This window comes from Pituophis catenifer, unplaced genomic scaffold, assembly GCF_029215685.1.
Source record: "Pituophis catenifer annectens isolate HBS135680 unplaced genomic scaffold, rPitCat1.0.hap2 SCAF_8, whole genome shotgun sequence".
NCBI classification, from domain to species: domain Eukaryota; kingdom Metazoa; phylum Chordata; class Lepidosauria; order Squamata; family Colubridae; genus Pituophis; species Pituophis catenifer.
The window spans coordinates 33,382,938-33,400,866 of record NW_027256888.1 but is presented as its reverse complement, the minus strand read 5'-3'; the positions used below and the strand labels follow the sequence as shown (position 1 = coordinate 33,400,866).

Here is a 17,929-nt window from a genome sequence, read left to right as displayed (position 1 = left end):
TTACATCTATTTATATACATGAACATCATTGCACTTCTAGGGCATAATCTTGTGTAATTTTTATGTAAATATTTCTCTAAATTTCACTATAACTGTATGTTAGTGTGAAAACAGTAGAAAAATGAAATAAATTTTTGTTTCAGGATTATACTTCATGTTAACGATCAGCCATTCCAAGAAAAAAAAAACATCTGTTAGTAAATGTTGCATTTTAAAATCAATCAGATGCCAAGCATTTAACCATATCTTTTATAGATCCTAGAGACTGGGGAACTATCAGAGAACTGGAAAGAGCTGATGTGGTTCCCATCAAAAAAATGAAAAAATAAACAGATCCAGGAAACTACAGAACAATTAGTCTCACATCAATACCTCAGAAGATTCTAGAAAAGAAAATCAAGCAACAGAAGCAAGCAAAGTTATAACCAGTTGCCAGTTATAACCAGACAAACATGGGTTTGTCAAAAAGAGATCATGCCAAACAATTATTCATTCTTATTTCATTCTTTGACAAAGTGACTAAATTAGTGGACCAGCAAAATGCAGTGGACATAATATACTTGGATTTCAGTAAATGTTTGACAAAGTAGACCACAATCTACTTCATGGTAAGCTAAAAAAATGTGGGATAGACAGCATCACTACTAGATGGATTTGTAACTGGCTGACAAACTGCATTCCTAGAACTACATCTACATGAAGGGAAGTAAGAAGTGGGGTACCATTTTAGGCCCAGTATTCTTCAACATCTTCATATATGATTTATATGAGGGAATAGAAGGGGAAATCATTAAATTTGCAGATGAGACTAAATTGGCAGGAATAGCCAACGCACCAGAAGATAGACTCAAAATCCAGATGGATCTCGACAGACTCAAACATTGGACCCTATCTAACAAAATGAAATTCAATGTAGAGAAATGTAAGGTTTTACACTTTGGCAAGAAAAAACAAATGAATAGGTACAGATTAGGTGAATTTTGGCTCAATAGCGGTAACTATAGGAGGGATCTTGGAGTTCTAGTGGACAATCACTTTAAATATGAGCCAGCAGTGTGTGACAGCAGCCAAAAAAGACAATGCTTGTATTAATAGGTTGTATTAACAGAGGGGCAGAATCAAGATCACATCAGGTATTAATACTGCTTTATAAAGGCTTAGTAAGACCACATGTAGAATATTGCATTCAGTTTTGGTCACCATATTATAAAAAAAGATTTTGAGACACTGGAAAAAGTGCAGAAAAGAGCAACAAAGATGATTAGAGGGCTAGAGGCTAAAACATATGAAGAATAGTTGCAGAAACTGGGTAAGACTAGTGAAAAGAAGGACTAGGGAAGACATGATAGCAGGGTTCCAATATTTGAGGGCCTGCCACAAAGAAAAGAAGGTCAGCCTTTTTTCCAAAGCACCAGAAGGCAAGGCATGAAACAATGGATGGAAACTAATCAGGAGAGAAGCAACCTAGAACTAAGGAGAAATTTCTAACAGTGAGAAAAAATTAACCAGTAGAACGGCTTGCCTTCAGAAGTTGTGGCTGCTCCATCAGTGTAGGCTTTTAAAAAGAGTCTGAACAGCATCTGTCTGGAATGGTATAGAGCAAGGGGTTGGGCTAGAAGACCTCGAAGGTCCCTTCCAACTGTTATTCTGTTCTGTTAAATGAAGATATCAAGCCTAGAAAATTCTTGAGTACAACTGGACAGATCTTAGAATCAAAGACAAAATTCAGTCCAGCAACATAATGCCCAAACTGCGATCTCCCATTTACCAGGACACTCGATGAGAAGAAGCGAGTCCCAAATTGTTGTAGGTGTTTGTGCAGAAAGAATGGTGCCAGACTCTTTTTCTAGAAATACTGGCTTACAATTCTTTTATGATCAGGTCAAACAATAACTTCATTCACTCCTTGAAGATAACATCATCTTTAAAAATAATTTATTCACCAAATTAATCTTCATCTTCATGTATTGTTTATCATTTCCATACATGTTTTTATAAGTGTTCACACATTTGATAGAGGGGATACTTTAACCAGTTAAACAATTTGATACTAGCAAATTTAGTAACATGGTGTTCAGAACACAAAAGCAACAAGCTTCCAAAAGACTAAGAAACACTTCCAACATTCCTCTTTTATGAGGGAGTAAGAGGCACTAACCTTTCTGTTTCAGTTTTTTTCATTCAATACTTACAGCAGATCACTGTTAGATCCCCTGTTACTGTAAATAAACAAAATAGAGGAAAGGATTCACAATGACTAGAGAAAATGGACGCAGAAAGGAACCACTTTATTCAACTATAGCTTTTTGGCATCGAGCTATTCATTCATATTAAAGGAGTTTGTGCAAAACATTCATTTAATGGTACCTGTAGCTCCAGGAAGAAGGACCATGATTGATCTTTCTACCAGTCAGCAACTTCAGCCAAACTACAACTCCATGTTATCTTTCCTGCTTAAAGAGTTATTCACTGAGTAAAGGGAGGGTAGCTTGAGTATCCTTTGAAGTTAAGCATCTTATTTGAAATTAAAGTAATAAAAAGACAAAATGTTTTACTAAATCTTCTTTATCGTACTATTGTCTTCCATGAGCTTGATCTAATTAAAGATCTCTGCGGGCTTTATTTCATCTGCAGGATAGTTTTAAATTCTCCAGTTATTTTTTATCTGACAAACACTGTTTGTTCCAATAATTCAAATATAGTATCATGGCATTATTTCATAGGAATGCTCACTATAGGTATTAGTTCTGTTCATAAAAGGATAATTATATATTATGAAACTAAACAGTTAATTTTAACAATAAATATGCTAACACTTTTAAAACAGTAACCACTCTCCAAACCAAATCATTTGTTTGTTTGTTTGTTTATTTGATCAGATGTATATCCCATTGTTTCTTAAGGAGTAAATGAATGAATATAAAATTCCATTTTATAAAATGGAAATTACCTTAGCCATCTCTACCATTAGGCACAATAGAGCTACTATCTCAAACAGCTGTTTTGTGGTGTCATAGAAGTACAGCAAATAGTTATTTAATTTATTGTGGGGGAGAATATTGTCAGGCAAAGACATTTATGAATATTTCTGCAAAGATAAAGTTGTGCAGTTTTAAGAACTTTGCAAACTGATTTCATCATATCATTGGCTATTGGCAAGGGTCTCAGAAACCACAGCTGCAAACACCAGCCCATTTTCTGTGCCAATACATAATAAATGGAAGAAAATGATTGCATGGAAATGTGTTTTCACATGGAACTGTGAAAACAAAAACAGGCATCCAGTGAGTGTGTATGTATAAGAGAGACCATAAATCTTACTTTTCCATGTAAGTTATTTAAAATGGGAATTTTCATTGTTAAGACAAAGAAACTCTTCAAAATGCTGATTGGTCCAACAGGGAGGGCCAGGTGTTAGTAAGGGAGTCTTGAAATTAATAAATGGGTTGTTTGGCCTCAAAGGTTTCCTTTTCAGCTGTTGTTTCCTGTATCATAATTCTGTTCTTTGATCTTACACAAAACATTCCAATCTGTGTCATCTTTCTTATGCCTCTTTGGTAAATGTAGCTCCGTAAGTATTTTTATATGCTGAGAAACACAGATTGCTATCAAACTGCGCACGTGAAATGTATTATTCATGTGAATAACCACAAAGATACTTTTTAAAGATGCTTCATATATCACAACTCTGAGAAGAATAACAGCTGGAAGGAAAATCTGTAAGCTTCACAAGTTAGTTCCTTTTGGATGAAACAAAATATTGCAAAATTGCAAAATTGCTTTTTTTAAAAAATCTCCAGTTTGGGCAAACCGGTAGTGATAAAAACTACCGGTTCAGGTGAACCAGTAGTAAAAAAAATGCTTTAAAAAGTAAAGAAAAAGGTTCCGATGATTACAGCTGTGCCGCACAATTGTTAGTACCTTTTTTTTAACTCTTTTAAAGCATTTTTTTACTACTGGGTCGGGCAAATAGGTAGTAAAAATGCTTTAAAGAGTAAAAAAAAATAAAGTTGGCTATGCCCACCCAGTCACATGACCCACCACCACCAAGCCACACCCACCAAACCACATCCACAGAACCGGTAGCAAAAAAAATTGCATTTCACCACTGGTATGCATATGTGTTTGCATGTGTATGTGTAGTGCCTTTGAGGCCTTGAAGCTACATGTTGTTATCCAGTACCAGCCTTAAAAATGGGAAGTAATTTTGTGCAACATAAGAAATGTCTAAGAGCAAGGTATTTTATACTGTGAAACATAAGTTTAATAAATATAATTTATGGATTTCAAAAGGATGTATTTTAATTAAAATGCCTTGTAATTATGGGAATATCTAATGTAACTTGAAGGCACTATGCCAGTGACAATCTATTGAGCCTTTTATGAAGACTAAGGCTATAGATAACTATTAGCATTATAATTCTCTCTGCAAACAGAAAACTCAGCTGCATTTATGTCATGTGTATGAATTTCATACATGTGTCCAGGAATGAGAATACAAAACAGGCTTTTGATCTAATCTTATAGAGCTTGATCTTAGTGAAGTTAAAGATTGCTTGAATATAACTCTGCAGCCTTTATTTAGGCTAAACAAGGTATAATATTAGTTTTAACAATATTTACTCCAGTAAAATTTATATTCAGCTTGCCAACACAGATTAGTTTTGCCTTTTCTAGTTCTTCCTATTAAGGGTAGAAAACAGTTATTTTTTTACTGTACGAAAAAGAGAAAGGAAATAAAATGAAATCAATAAAAATATGTACCCAGGGAAACAAGAATAGTCATTATTAGGTGATTAAAGGAAGGATATTCAAGGGCAATTAAACTATTCATCAGTAATCCTATTGTCACACTTAACAGGAAGCAATAAAAAGGATGGTCTTACAAACAGGAAACTTATTAAAAGGAACAGAAGTCTTGAAAAACTTTTGCCTGTCCATACTTGACAAGCTAGTGCTATAACTATTATTTATTAATGGTCACAAAGCAGACTTGAAAAAAGAATGGAAAGGAGCATAGGTTTAAAATATAAAAATATGAGAGTGGTATTATCTTGTAGAAAGTGATGGGAAAAGGGTAGCAATTCAGATTAAACTATGAGTAAAAAAAGAAAATATAAATGCTGATTTTTTTTAACCTATTAAAAGAAAACCAGCGTTCACAAGACAACAAATATTATTTAACCTGAAACAAAATTCAGCTTTTCTATGACAAAATTATTGTTAACATACAGTAGATAGTCTCAACAATAGAGTTTAGCTTAGATAGAAGATTAGAAAGTGTGTGTGAGGCAGAGGGTGGGGGAATAAAAGAATTGATATCTTGCATGCTAACCAGCTATCTCTTTGTGTCATGGTGTAAAGTAAAATAAAATTATCAACATTTAAATAATGTTACTTAATTTTTAAAAAGAAATTAAGCTTATTAGTATATGTAGTCCATATCTATAAGTAGCCTTGTAAACAGAATTTCCAACATTTTTATACAATTTATTTCTATGTCCTATAATTATTAGTAAACACATTGAAGAAAACTAAATAATTATCACCAATTTAAACATTTTTAATTTGTAAGGACAGAAGACAGGAACATATAATGAGGACAGCAAACACATTTGCTGTTATACCATGTTACATGCTATAATGTTTGATCAACAGACATGTAGGTTCAGGGCAAAAATTTCTCTTTATTGTATGTGCCCATAAATACTATCTAGATTCATTTATCTGATGCAACATGATACTAAGGGTGGCGGGTGGACTAGTGACTAACATAGTATAATGTTCTTTGGCAAACATATCATATTACAAATACTGTTTTGATAGGTAAAAACTTTATTCAAGTTAGATTTATTTATCATTATACTTATTGAAACTGATATAATGGCTACATAAATGCATCTATCAAAAGGCCTATGAAATAGAAGTGCATAGAGACTGCAAGGGCCTTAATCCAGACAACAGCTTCCATTAATTAATGCACACAGACACATGTAAAAAAATTTTTTTAAAAAAAAACCATTCCAGCCCCTCCTTAGACTTCTTTATAACTTTTTGTGCTCTCAACACCTTTTGGCTGCCCAGGATATTAATTAAGGGAATGTTAACTTTTCTATTACAAGTGCTTCAGGATATTCTCAACAAGCTCTCTAGCCTTGCTCTGGTTTACTGCAGCTCTCCAAGCAATTCAGAACACCATAAACATTTCAATTGTAAATTAAGATGGACTGTGGGTAGCTAATTCATGTCAGGATGAGATGTGATCAGAATAAATCCTCTTTGGGAAACAGAAGGGTGAGTAGATCAGACTCCAGGTTGCCACAATAATGGGGACTGGTAATGGCTAGACTTGAGGAATTACTTAAACTATGAGATGAACTGTTTTTTCTTATTATTGAATGAAAGGAATCTTCATCCATCCTTGAATCAGAGAAAAAGAGACTGCATAAAATGGTCTCCCCCGCCCCCATTGTTAGTCTCTATCCTGTTTCTATTGCATCTGTTTCCACTTAATTTCTCTCCAAAATAATGGATGGCAAAATATAACAAACTGCACACATCTTGAGGCTGTCCTTGTATATATTTGAATAAGAGGGAAAATACTAGTTTAGCACCAATACAACTGAGAATAACTTAATCCTGTCTCAGGCATAGAGTGGAAACAAGATGAAAACAAATGCATTTGTCTGATTAGTTGGCTGGTTGGTTGGTTCGTTCTACTATCACAGAGCAAGATAGAAAAAGAAATGTTGCCAAGGATCGTTTGTGCCATGGTTAGATGCAAGAGGAAAAGGTTCTTGCTGAACCTAATCATCTCCATAGAATTGTTATGAAAATAAAATGGTTGACTACAACACTATATCATATCAGCTTTCACTAAATTCTTAATTCTTGGCTTGTGATTAAAACAAAAATTTATATTTGTAAAAGAGAAGAGGAAAAGGAAGAACTAAAGAAAGGCAAATATACAGATAAAGAAGGAATGTGAGGGCACACATCATTTGTTCCACTTCACTGTTCTGAAACCAAATCAGATTTTATTGTGCAAACTCTTTGTCAAGCAAGTTCAAAAATCAGGCAAATTTTACTCACCTAAGGTCAAATTAATTTATATCGCAGTTGACACAAATTGATGTTATCTTTACTATAATAGAAGTCCTAACAAAAAAAAAATCACATTTTCTTCAGCAAGCAAGAGTTTGTTTGTTTGTTTGTTTGTTTGTTTGTTTGTTTGTTTGTTTGTTTGTTTGTTTGTCTGCCTATCTCAATATCCTGGGCAGCTAACAATATAAAAAAGCTATCAGCAACACAACACAAAAGTAAAAGCAGTAACTAAAATGAATTGATGTATTTGTCTCCTGTCCCCTTCTCTTCCTTTACTGCCTGTTCTTTTGGCTTAACCCCTTCATCAATGGCTTAGTTAAATGCCAGATTGAATTTCACCTTTTCCATTTGAACTAGGTTTGCAGTAGTTCATTGAAGGGTTTATAGATCATGAATACCAAAGTGCTTGGATGTGTGTATTTAGGTCAGTTTGCAGGATGATGCCTGTGTAGTGGGGGTGAATCTTTCTAAAATAAAACAGCTGCATAAGAAATGGTCAAGGCACTGGAGGCAATATGATAGCTGCTATTAAAGCCCACTTTGAAACACTTCCCTTTAGCTTTGATGATGTTTTTATCTCAAAAGTTGCAACTGATTTTTTTTCTTCTACTGATCTTTTTCCTCAACTGACCTTAATTCAACCCCACAAAACACAGTTTAATTTTTAGCCTATTCAGACTCTTTTTTGTCTGATAGGAAATAAAGGCTTTTGTATAAATGTCGATTTAATTATAACACTTAAAAGTAAGTTTCTTTTTGCTAGCTAATGATTTGATCAATTCACTAAGATTTGAATGAAGTACAGTAGAACAATTACTGTTCTGCCCAAAAGCTTGAGAAATAGAATATTTAAGAATATTATGCTAACTACCCCAAAAATTGTTATATACCAGTATGCTCATTGTCCTACTATCAGTAATCCTATCCAGAATAATGTGTATGAATGGGTGCTGTGGCCCCATCAGTATTAATTAGTTTGTGTGCACTCTTCAATCAGTATGAAATGAAATTAATATAGCAAATTAAACTGCAAGAGATCCTGAATAAAAATTAGCTTAAATCTAGAAGTTAATTATTTCAGGAATTTTATTCTCCATAACCTTTATATACATGTTTTTGCTGAAACTTTATTTAAAATTATTTTTGTGTTTGCAAGTATAATATGGTTTATCAGTGTTGTATATAAGTGATTGCATGATTTCTGTAGATGCCATAGGCTAAATAAATAAAATAAATTTCAGGAATCTGAAGTAGGAATGGAGGAGCTGGTATATTGGGAAGTCCATTAGGAATATGATTAAAAATTCAGGAGAAAGATGAAAGAAAGGAAAAACTGGGTTGATATTTGATAATTGGGGCTATGGAAATATTTCACGGATATGTGATATAACAAAAATCAAAAGATTTTAACAAAATCTCCTAAACTATCATTTTACTGTATTTTGTGATAAAAACTAAATATCCCTTTTGAATCAGAGGGCGGAGGAAGACCCGATGGGAGGGCAAGTTGAGGAGTTTGGCCAGTTTCTGCTGGACAAGATCGCTCAGATTCAGGATGGCTTGAACTCTGACTGGACAGGGTCAGACGGTGAGGAAGCGGCGGGTCTTGTGCTTTGGGAAGAGTTCGATCCTGTTACCCCAGATGAAGTGGACAGGATCATGGGGAAGTTGAGTGTGGCCACATGTGTACTGGACCCATGCCCCTCCTGGCTGGTTTATTCAGCTCGGGAGGTGACACGTGGCTGGATCCAGGTGATGATAGCGGATTCTTTAGAGGAGGGTAGCTTTCCTGCCGCCTTGAAGGAGGCAGTGGTGAGGCCCCTCCTCAAAAAGCCTGCCCTGGATCCAGCTGTTTTGAGCAACTTTTGTCCGGTCTCCAACCTTCTCTTCTTTGCGAAGAGTTGTTGTTGAGACTGTGGTGGCATGTCAGCTCCCGGTGGCCCTGGATGAAGCAGAGTACCTTGATCCATACCAATTGGGTTTCAGGCCCGGATACAGCATGGAGACGGCATTGGTCGCACTGGTGGATGATCTCTGGAGGACTCGGGACAGAGGTCATTCCTCTGTTCTGGTCGTATTAGATCTTTAGGTGGCTTTCGATACCATCAACCATAGTATCCTGCTGCGGCGCCTTGAGGGATTGGGATTGGGAGGCACCGTTTTACGGTGGTTCTCCTCTTACCTCTCGGGTCGGATGCAAGCCGTGTTGGCAGGAGAGCAGAGATTGACCATGAGGCCCCTCAACTATGGGGTGCCTCAAGGGTCAATTCTCTCACCCCTTCTGTTCAACATTTATATGAAATTGCTGGGGGAGATCATCCGTGGTTTCGGGGTGGGGTGTCATCAGTACGCTGATGATACCCAGCTTTTTATATCCACCCCTAACCAGCCCAGTGATGCCCTTGACGTGATGTCCCGGTGCCTGGAAGCGGTATGGATCTGGATGGGGAGGAACAGGCTTTGGCTCAACCCTGCCAAGACTGAGTGGCTGTGGATACCGGCATCTCGGTTCAAAGGAGAGATTCCATCGCTGGCTATAGGGGGTGAAATTTTGCCCCCTGTAGACAGGGCACACAACTTGGGTGTCCTCCTGGATTCACGGTTGAGCTTAGAAGATCATATAACAACCAGGGGGGCATATGCCCAGATTCGTCTCGTCTGCCAGTTGCACCCCTATTTGGACCAAGATGCCCTATGCACAGTTACTCATGCGCTAGTTACCTCACGCGTTAACTACTGTAATGCTCTCTACATGGGGCTTCCCTTGAGGACCTCTCGGAGGCTTCAACTGGTACAGAATGCAGCCGCACGGGTTGTGATGGGAGGGTCCCGATACTCCCATGTTACACCCCTCCTGCATGACTTGCATTGGTTGCCAGTTGCCCTCCAGGTGAGATTCAAGGTGCTGGTGATGACCTATAAAGCCCTACATGGCTTAGGCCCAGGATATTTGGCGGACCATCTGCTGCCAACAACAGCTGCCCATCGCCCGGTGTGTTCTCACAGGGAGGGCCTGCTCCAGGTGCCATCAGCTAAACAGTGTCAGCTGCCGACCTCCAGGGGTAGAGCTTTCTCTGTGGGCGCGCCCACCCTTTGGAATCAACTTCCCCTGGGGTTCCAGTTGGCTCCTGACCTTCACACCTTCCGCTGCAAATTAAAAACATGGTTGTTTACATCGCCCAGCCCGGACTGAGAGGGTTTTTAGATTTTGGGGGTTTTAATATAAATTATACATTATGTATTTTATATTTTTAACTGGTTGTTTTATTGTTGTGAGCCACCCTGAGTCCTCGGAGATAGGGCAGCATATAAATTTTATTAATTAATTAAATAAATAAATAAATAAATAAATAAATAAATAAATATTTATCTGGAAGATCTTCTTCCAGATTCTCCAAAGCATAATCTACCCTTTGAGAAATGTGAATTAATTCTAAATCAGAAATAACAAAATGTTACTATGAAAAATGGCACTTTTTTACCTGCTTGGGGAGATTGGAGAGATAAAACTGCCATTATTCTTACTGTGACACTAATTGCTAACCAGTGGACTAAAAACAGTGATAATAAAAATTGGATCTACAATAATTAAAAGATGATTTTCAGACTTTGGGGGACTTCATTTTAGGCAGCCATCTTGTATATAGTAACTGAGAAAATATTGTACTGTAAATTAAAACCTACAGTACCTCTTTGGCATTTAGATCCAAGAAGTTTTATTATTCTGACATTACTTGAGATCTGATAAAGTGCTGTAATCTTTTCCTATAAACATTTTATTAAACATCTCACTATCTCAAACCAGGAATGCTGTACAACAAAACAGCCACATTGCCTCATTAAAGATGAAATATGCTGAGAATCTATGAGGAGCAATAACTTAAATATAAACAAGATTATTCTTGAATAAACAGCACTGAACATGCTAAGCTCAAAAATAAAGCCGAATATTTTTTTTCCTTTGCTATTTCTGCATTATTGTACTGGCTTATTCATACTATTCTATTTGCAGTGCTGTCTGAAAGTACCTTCTCCATCTTTTTTAGCAGGAAAAAATTGCATGGTACATATTTATCTGATTAGATTTGAATCTGCTTGAGGATGAGGATGAGATGACAATTACTTTAGTACTTGACTCCAGACTGCAGGGTGAAATTTAATGTAGTCTTTCTATTTTTTTTTGTTTTTTTTAATTTGATTTATATGCCGCCCTTCTCCGGAGACTCAGGGCGGCTTACAATGCGTTAAGCAATAGCCTTCATTCTTTTGTATATTTTATACAAAGTCAGCTTATTGCCCCCACAAACTGGGTCCTCATTTCACCTACCTTAGAAAGGATGGAAGGCTGAGTCAACCTTGAGCCTTGGAGAGATTCGAACCAGCAGAAATTGCAGGCAGCTGTGTTAATAACAGGGTGCATTAAACCACTGTACTATCAAGGCTCTCAAGACTATCTCTCAAGGCTATCAAGTTAATAAAACCGATTCTTTCTGTGAAATAGAAAGAGGAGCAAAGAAATTAGGCATTCCAGATCTGCTGTGGGAGGACATGGGGGTTTCTTAGACAAAATTTTTAAGGCATAATAAATGGATTATAATTGGGGAAATGTGGTTCTTCTGGATTTATTAATAGAAACAATTCTTTCCGTCCAAGAATCAGGAACTGCCCTTTGGAGAAATGTTTGGCTTGTGCTGTTAATGAGTCCAAATACTTAGCTTGCATGGAGGCATCTGCTCCCTGAATGTCTCAGTTGCACTTTCCGAAGTCATTACATGTGTTTCCTATTTCTACAGGTTTTCCAGTCTTTTAGAAGAATGGCACACCTTTTAAAAACATGCATAACAAACTTGTAATAGAGTGGTAAAACTACTCTTTTTAAAACAGCGACTGATGTTCCAGTCAATTTAGTCTGAAAAAGAATTGTCTCATGTATTTTCTGTCTAGTCCATCCTCAAAGTATCCAGACTCAAAAGGTGAATTTCGGCCAATCTTTATCATTCAGATCCAACTACTTCACAGGGAAGTTTGTTGGGATGGAAATGAAGCAGAGAATGCCATGTACAGCATGTTGAGGCAAAGTATAAATCAGAGACAGAGGGGGGAGTGAGGGAGAGAGAGGGGGGAGAGAGGGAAGGAGGAAGAGAGAGAGAGAGAACAGTAACCAACTTCTCTACTTTGCCTTCTGCTTCTTGTGTCTTTTTGCAGTTGCCCGTGTATAGAATGGAAGTCATTTGTGAATAATACAGCCCTTCACAGCCACAAAGACAAGCTCTCACAATTCCAAGTTGTTCACTGCTTCTAAACATATCTATGCCTAAATTAATTCAGAAGGACCCGTACCAGTCGGCTTCAGGCAGGGGTACAGCACAGAAACGGCATTGGTCGCGTTGGTGGATGATCTTTGGAGGGCTCGGGACAGGGGTTGTTCCTCTGTCCTGATCCTGCTAGATCTCTCAGCGGCTTTTGATACCATCGACCATGGTATCATGCTGCAGCGGTTGAGGGGGTTAGGAATAGGGGGCACCATTTTGCGGTGGTTCTCCTCCTTCCTCTCCAACCGCTCGCAGTTCGTGTTGACAGGGGGGCAGAGGTCAACTTCGAGGCACCTCACATGGGGAGTGCCACAAGGGTCAGTCCTCTTGCCCCTTCTGTTCAACATTTATGTGAAGCCGCTGGGTGAGATCATCCGTGGTTTTGGGGTGAGAGTCCACCTGTACGCTGATGATACTTAGCTGTACATCTCCAGACCACCCCAACGATGCCCTTGATGTGATGTCTCGCTGCCTGGAGGCCGTGTGGGTCTGGATGGGAGAAATAGGCTCAGACTCAACCCCTCCAAGACTGAGTGGCTATGGTTCCTGGCATCACAATATAGTCAGCTGGTGCCATTGCTGACTATTGGGGGTAAGTCTTTACCCCCCACAGAGAGGGCTTGCAATCTGGGCGTCCTCCTGGATGCACAGCTGTCTTTAGAAGAACATATGACGGCCGTGGCCAGGGGAGGGGTTTATCAGGTTCGCCTGATTCGCCAGTTGCAGCCCTTTCTGGATCGCGATGCCTTGCGCACAGTCACTCATGCCCTTGTCACCTCCCGACTGGACTACTGTAATCCTCTCTACATGGGGCTCCCCTTGAAAAGCACCCGGAGGCTCCAGCTGGTCCAGAAAGGGGCCACGCAGGTGGTTATGGGCGCAACTCGTTGTGCCCACGTGACACCCCTCCTGCGCGAGCTGCACTGGCTCCCAGTGGTCTTCCAGGTGCGATTCAAGGTGTTGGTTACCACCTTTAAAGCGCTCCATGGCATTGGACCTGAGTACCTTCGAGACCGTCTTCTGCCACCAGTAGCCTCCCACCGGCCAGTCCGCTTCCATAGAGAGGGTCTCCTCTGGGTGCTATCGGCCAAATTATGTTGGCTGGTGACACCCAGGGGGAGGGCCTTCTCTGTGGGAGCCCCTGCCCTTTGGAATCCCTTCCGATCTCCGTGTATTTCGCTGTGCCCTCAAAACCTTGTTATTCTGCCAGGCCAGGCTATCAATGTAAAGATTTTAAATTGGTTTTAAATATGGGATTTTAAATTTGGGGGTTTTTATAATTGAGCCAATTATTTAATCATTTTAATTATTTTTAAATTTTGTCTGTCTTTGTGCTTTTAATCAGGCTGTACACCGCCCTGAGTCCTTCGGGAGAAGGGCGGTGTAGAAATAAAATTAATAAATGAATAAAATAATGTGAGAAACGTGGTAGTTCAGATATCGAACTACCCATATTCTATTCACTAGTGGTTCTCCTAGCTATGACAACTTGAATTCAAAGTTTTTCAATACTTGGAGGACCATTATCTCTCCCATTGTTGCATTAAACAGGTACATAAGATCATCTTCTTAGAATCTTTAATAGAAATTTTATTCTTCAGATCCTAAGAAAATGGCAACATTGACAAAGGATAAAGCTACTGTCATTGCAAATCTGCTGCTGTTTTTAATATTGCCTGTTCTATAGAGTAATATCTCTCTGGCAAGTGTACCAGATTGATACTCACAGAACTGCACTCTCCATTACTTCCAAAGGTATTAGTAAAATGATCCCAGCTGAAAGCATTTATCCATTTTTCCCATTGTTATTTGGAGAACTAAATCATTAAAGAGGGCTGTATCATTGCTCTTGCTACTGTTTTCAAAAAAATATATCATGTGATATCTCTATAGAATAAAACCTTGGGAAAAATGGACCCTCGTTGTGCAGATTATTCATAATGTACGTATGCATGTGTGTGTGTGTGATAGAGAGATAAATAGACCTAACTTGACTGAAGCAAGGTTATTTAGGAACAAATGCCCAGAATACAATGATTAAAGAAAATGAGTTTCAAATAACACTTCATAACTGTGAGGTTTCAAAAGAAAATTGTACATGTGCATTTAAAAGCTTCAAAATGATTATAATTAGACTTATGTAAGCACAAAGTCCTCTGTCTTGAATATCAAACTGTCTTCAGTGCTACTAACCTCAGACATGGCATGAAAACAAAAATCTGTATTATTAAAACATGATTTATGAACAATTTGAACTGCTTCAATTGTACTTGACTTTAAGGGGGTCAGATTATTGTATCTCAGTTAAATACTGTAACTACATGCCTCTTATAAGAACGTATCTCTTTTCCTTACACAGCATGTACAATTTAGGCTTATTCAATTAATAATAAGCTAACTTAAAACTTTTTTAAAAAACATTTTATTGTAAGAAAAAGAATATTTGGTATGGTAATAATATTCAGAAGAATTGAAAACCATCGTTAACTGAAAATGCATTGTCTTGATTTCCACAAATACAAAGAAAAGAGTAACGAGATTATGTTTATAGATAAAAGTCTCAGGCAAATGATTGCTCAAAAAGTTCACACTGTGCTTGTAGTTTTGTTCTTTCCTAGGTCAATCCTATGCACAGAAATAGGTCCTGTTGAATTCAACTGAATGTGCAGTTTATAAAAAGTATCAGTCTTAGTGGGATGTTCATAATGACACTATCTTTGTCACTGAATAAGTCCTACAGGTATCTGAAGGGAATCTGAATTAACAAGTAACACCAAAGTTTTGTGCTTGTTTCAAAAAATAAGATGTTTGATGTGTCAATATGAAAAATAATCACACAATTTGATTAAGTGGGTAACTAGCACTAGTTATGTGTGTATTTCTTTAAGCAATTAAGACTAATTTGTTTTGCTTTATGAAATATTTTTTAAAAGATTATTTAAAACTAATATGAAATAATATAAAGCAAGAAAAAGAAAAAACTAAAGATGCAAGAAAAAAATAGAAAAAAATAGAAAAAAATACAAAGTAGTATCTAATTTTCTTTACAGCAGTTATAAATATAATTATAATTTTAACTATTATTTCATGACTATAGCATCACTTTCATTATATATTCTGTCTAATTATATTCATATACCTGTCTAATAAATCATATTCATTTTTTCTGATTCTACATAAAGTCAAGAAAGAAGAAAGAAAGAAAGAAAGAAAGAAAGAAAGAAAGAAAGAAAGAAAGAAAGAAAGAAAGAAAGAAAGAAAGAAAGAAAGAAATGATATGGAGGACGTCCAGATAGTCACAGAGATCTCCTACACTTAACTTCACAGTTGACGGTTTTTTAGCTAGTGCAAGTATTAGCATAGTTTATGTGCAGTTCTAAGCAGTTTGAGATCCAAGCTGTGTGGCCTTTGGCAATGCACATATTTTCTAAGTGCAGTCCAAGTTTTTTTGGAATAGCACCCACTGAGATTATCAAGGCCAGTTAATAACATAACCTTTTAACTTCTATTTTCAGATCTTGATACTTCTCCAATTCTTTGTCTTCCACTGTCTCCTAGTATTGCCACATCAATTGATCACACTTTCTGTTTTTCAACCATAGTTAAATCTGGTGTGTTATAAGCCAAAGTTTTATCAGTTTGTATTCAGAAATCCTACAATATGCTCAAACCTGCTCATTTTTTACTACTTTTTCAATTTTATGATCCCACCAAGTTTCTTTACAGACACATGATAAATTTTGGTGACTGTTGTTATTGATTATAATCTTCCTGCATGAGTTGAATACATGAACTCCTGTTTTTTCTGTCTCTTAGCACAATCTGCACTTTGAATCATTTGATGATTTTTTTAAAAAAAAAAATTCTGGCTTCGAATTTATCAGTTCAGATAGCTTGTTCTTGAGCAGCCAAAACCAAGCCTTCAGCTTCTTTTTTTATGTTCCAGTTGTAAGCCATTGCCCAATTTTATTTTTATCCAGTCATTTAATCATTTTTTCCAGCACATTTATCTATTCAATCTTTTGTAGAAATTGATCATGCAATCCTTTTCCTTGCAAGCATTCTGTTTGTGTTTTTATTACATTATTTTGATATTCATGTTTGTTTTTCCTGCATATTGAGTAAATTCCAATTCCAATTTTTAACTTGCATTAAAATTTGTTCTTGGATATCTTTTATGTAAGCAGCCAATGCATGTTTTCCTTCTTTGACAGTTTGTTTGACTTAAAGTAAAATAAGCAGGTCAGGTGTGATCAATCAATATCACTGAGCAATGTAATGCATAGTGAATAATCATTATCTTTCTTGTTTTTTAGTCCAAACAGTCTAGATCAGGTTGTGTCCAGTTAGTAATTCCAATAGTGTATTGTATCAGGTATTAGCTTAGGTATGGCCCAAGTATTGATGGCTTGATGGTATTTCCACCATTTACTGTTGTCTTTAGCATTTTTCTCACTCTTTGGATCTTTTCTTTACTAATCACATTTTTAACTTGTCCATAGTTGATGTTATCTAACTGTAAAATGTCCAAATATTACTAGGCTTCATACTGACAGTAAAACAAGCCATACTGCCTTCTGACAGTTTAGCTATTCAGCATTACAATTCATTTATGTTGATGATTTTAGTGCTACTGTAGCAAATTATCATAAGCCAAATCCCATTGCTATATCTGTGCTTTAAAAAATTCTTACAATATTTGTCAATGACTGTATTTATTATGGTATGTTTTTATTATTACTATTTATTCCACTTTTTTATATTTACAATTCAATGTGGTGAACATATCTAATACTCATGCCCACAACAACTCATGCCCACAATTATAATACTATTTTTTCCAGAACAACAACTCTGTGAGGTGCATTGGGTTGACAAAGAATGACTGATCAGAAGTCATCTAGTTGGCTTTCATGGCTAAGGCAGGACTAGATATCACAGTATCTTGCTATAATTGTTTTTGGGAATGGCTTTGGGAGACAGGAAGAAGAACTGCAGACTAGACTACTATCATGCAAAAGGCATGGGTAGAGGACATGGGAAACTTTCACAAGGGACCCATCCTAGCTTTCTGCAGAGTAAAAGGACAGGAAAGGAGAAATACTTTCCAACTTGCAAGATTCTATTAATGTAACTGTACCATAAAAAAATAGTCATTATTGTTTTCTTGTCTGGACTAACACAAAGGGCTAATACTTGATTTCTAGGCTACCACCTTAACTTTGTGCCAACTCTGAAATGGATCAGGCCTGTCACAACCATCTTTCCATTTCCAAAGTTGCCACACAGTTAGGAAGAGCAGAGTGGCTTGGAATGCACACCAGTCAAAACAACTTCATATCTCCTGGGAACCAAGGTCATTCCAATGGCCACTGACCAGAGACTGAACCCAGTTGCCAAGGAGATGGCAGAGCACCTTATTGGACAATGTGATCTGTGACATAAGGGGGAGGGGGAATGCTTAGCTTTTAATTATATTGAAAAGCGGGAAATAGTCAGAGCTATTTTTAAGT

The 17,929-nt window shown here is 37.1% G+C and overlaps 1 long non-coding RNA gene across 2 annotated transcripts in view; it reads right to left on the bottom strand.

Moving 5' to 3' along the window:
* Positions 1-17,929, bottom strand: part of LOC139320600 (uncharacterized) — a 94,419-nt gene that overhangs the window by 59,450 nt on the left and 17,040 nt on the right. For both annotated transcript variants that reach the window (XR_011600705.1, XR_011600706.1), the window contains exon 3: positions 2,159-2,219. This is a non-coding gene — a long non-coding RNA (uncharacterized lncRNA). The remainder of the gene's footprint in view (positions 1-2,158; positions 2,220-17,929) is intronic.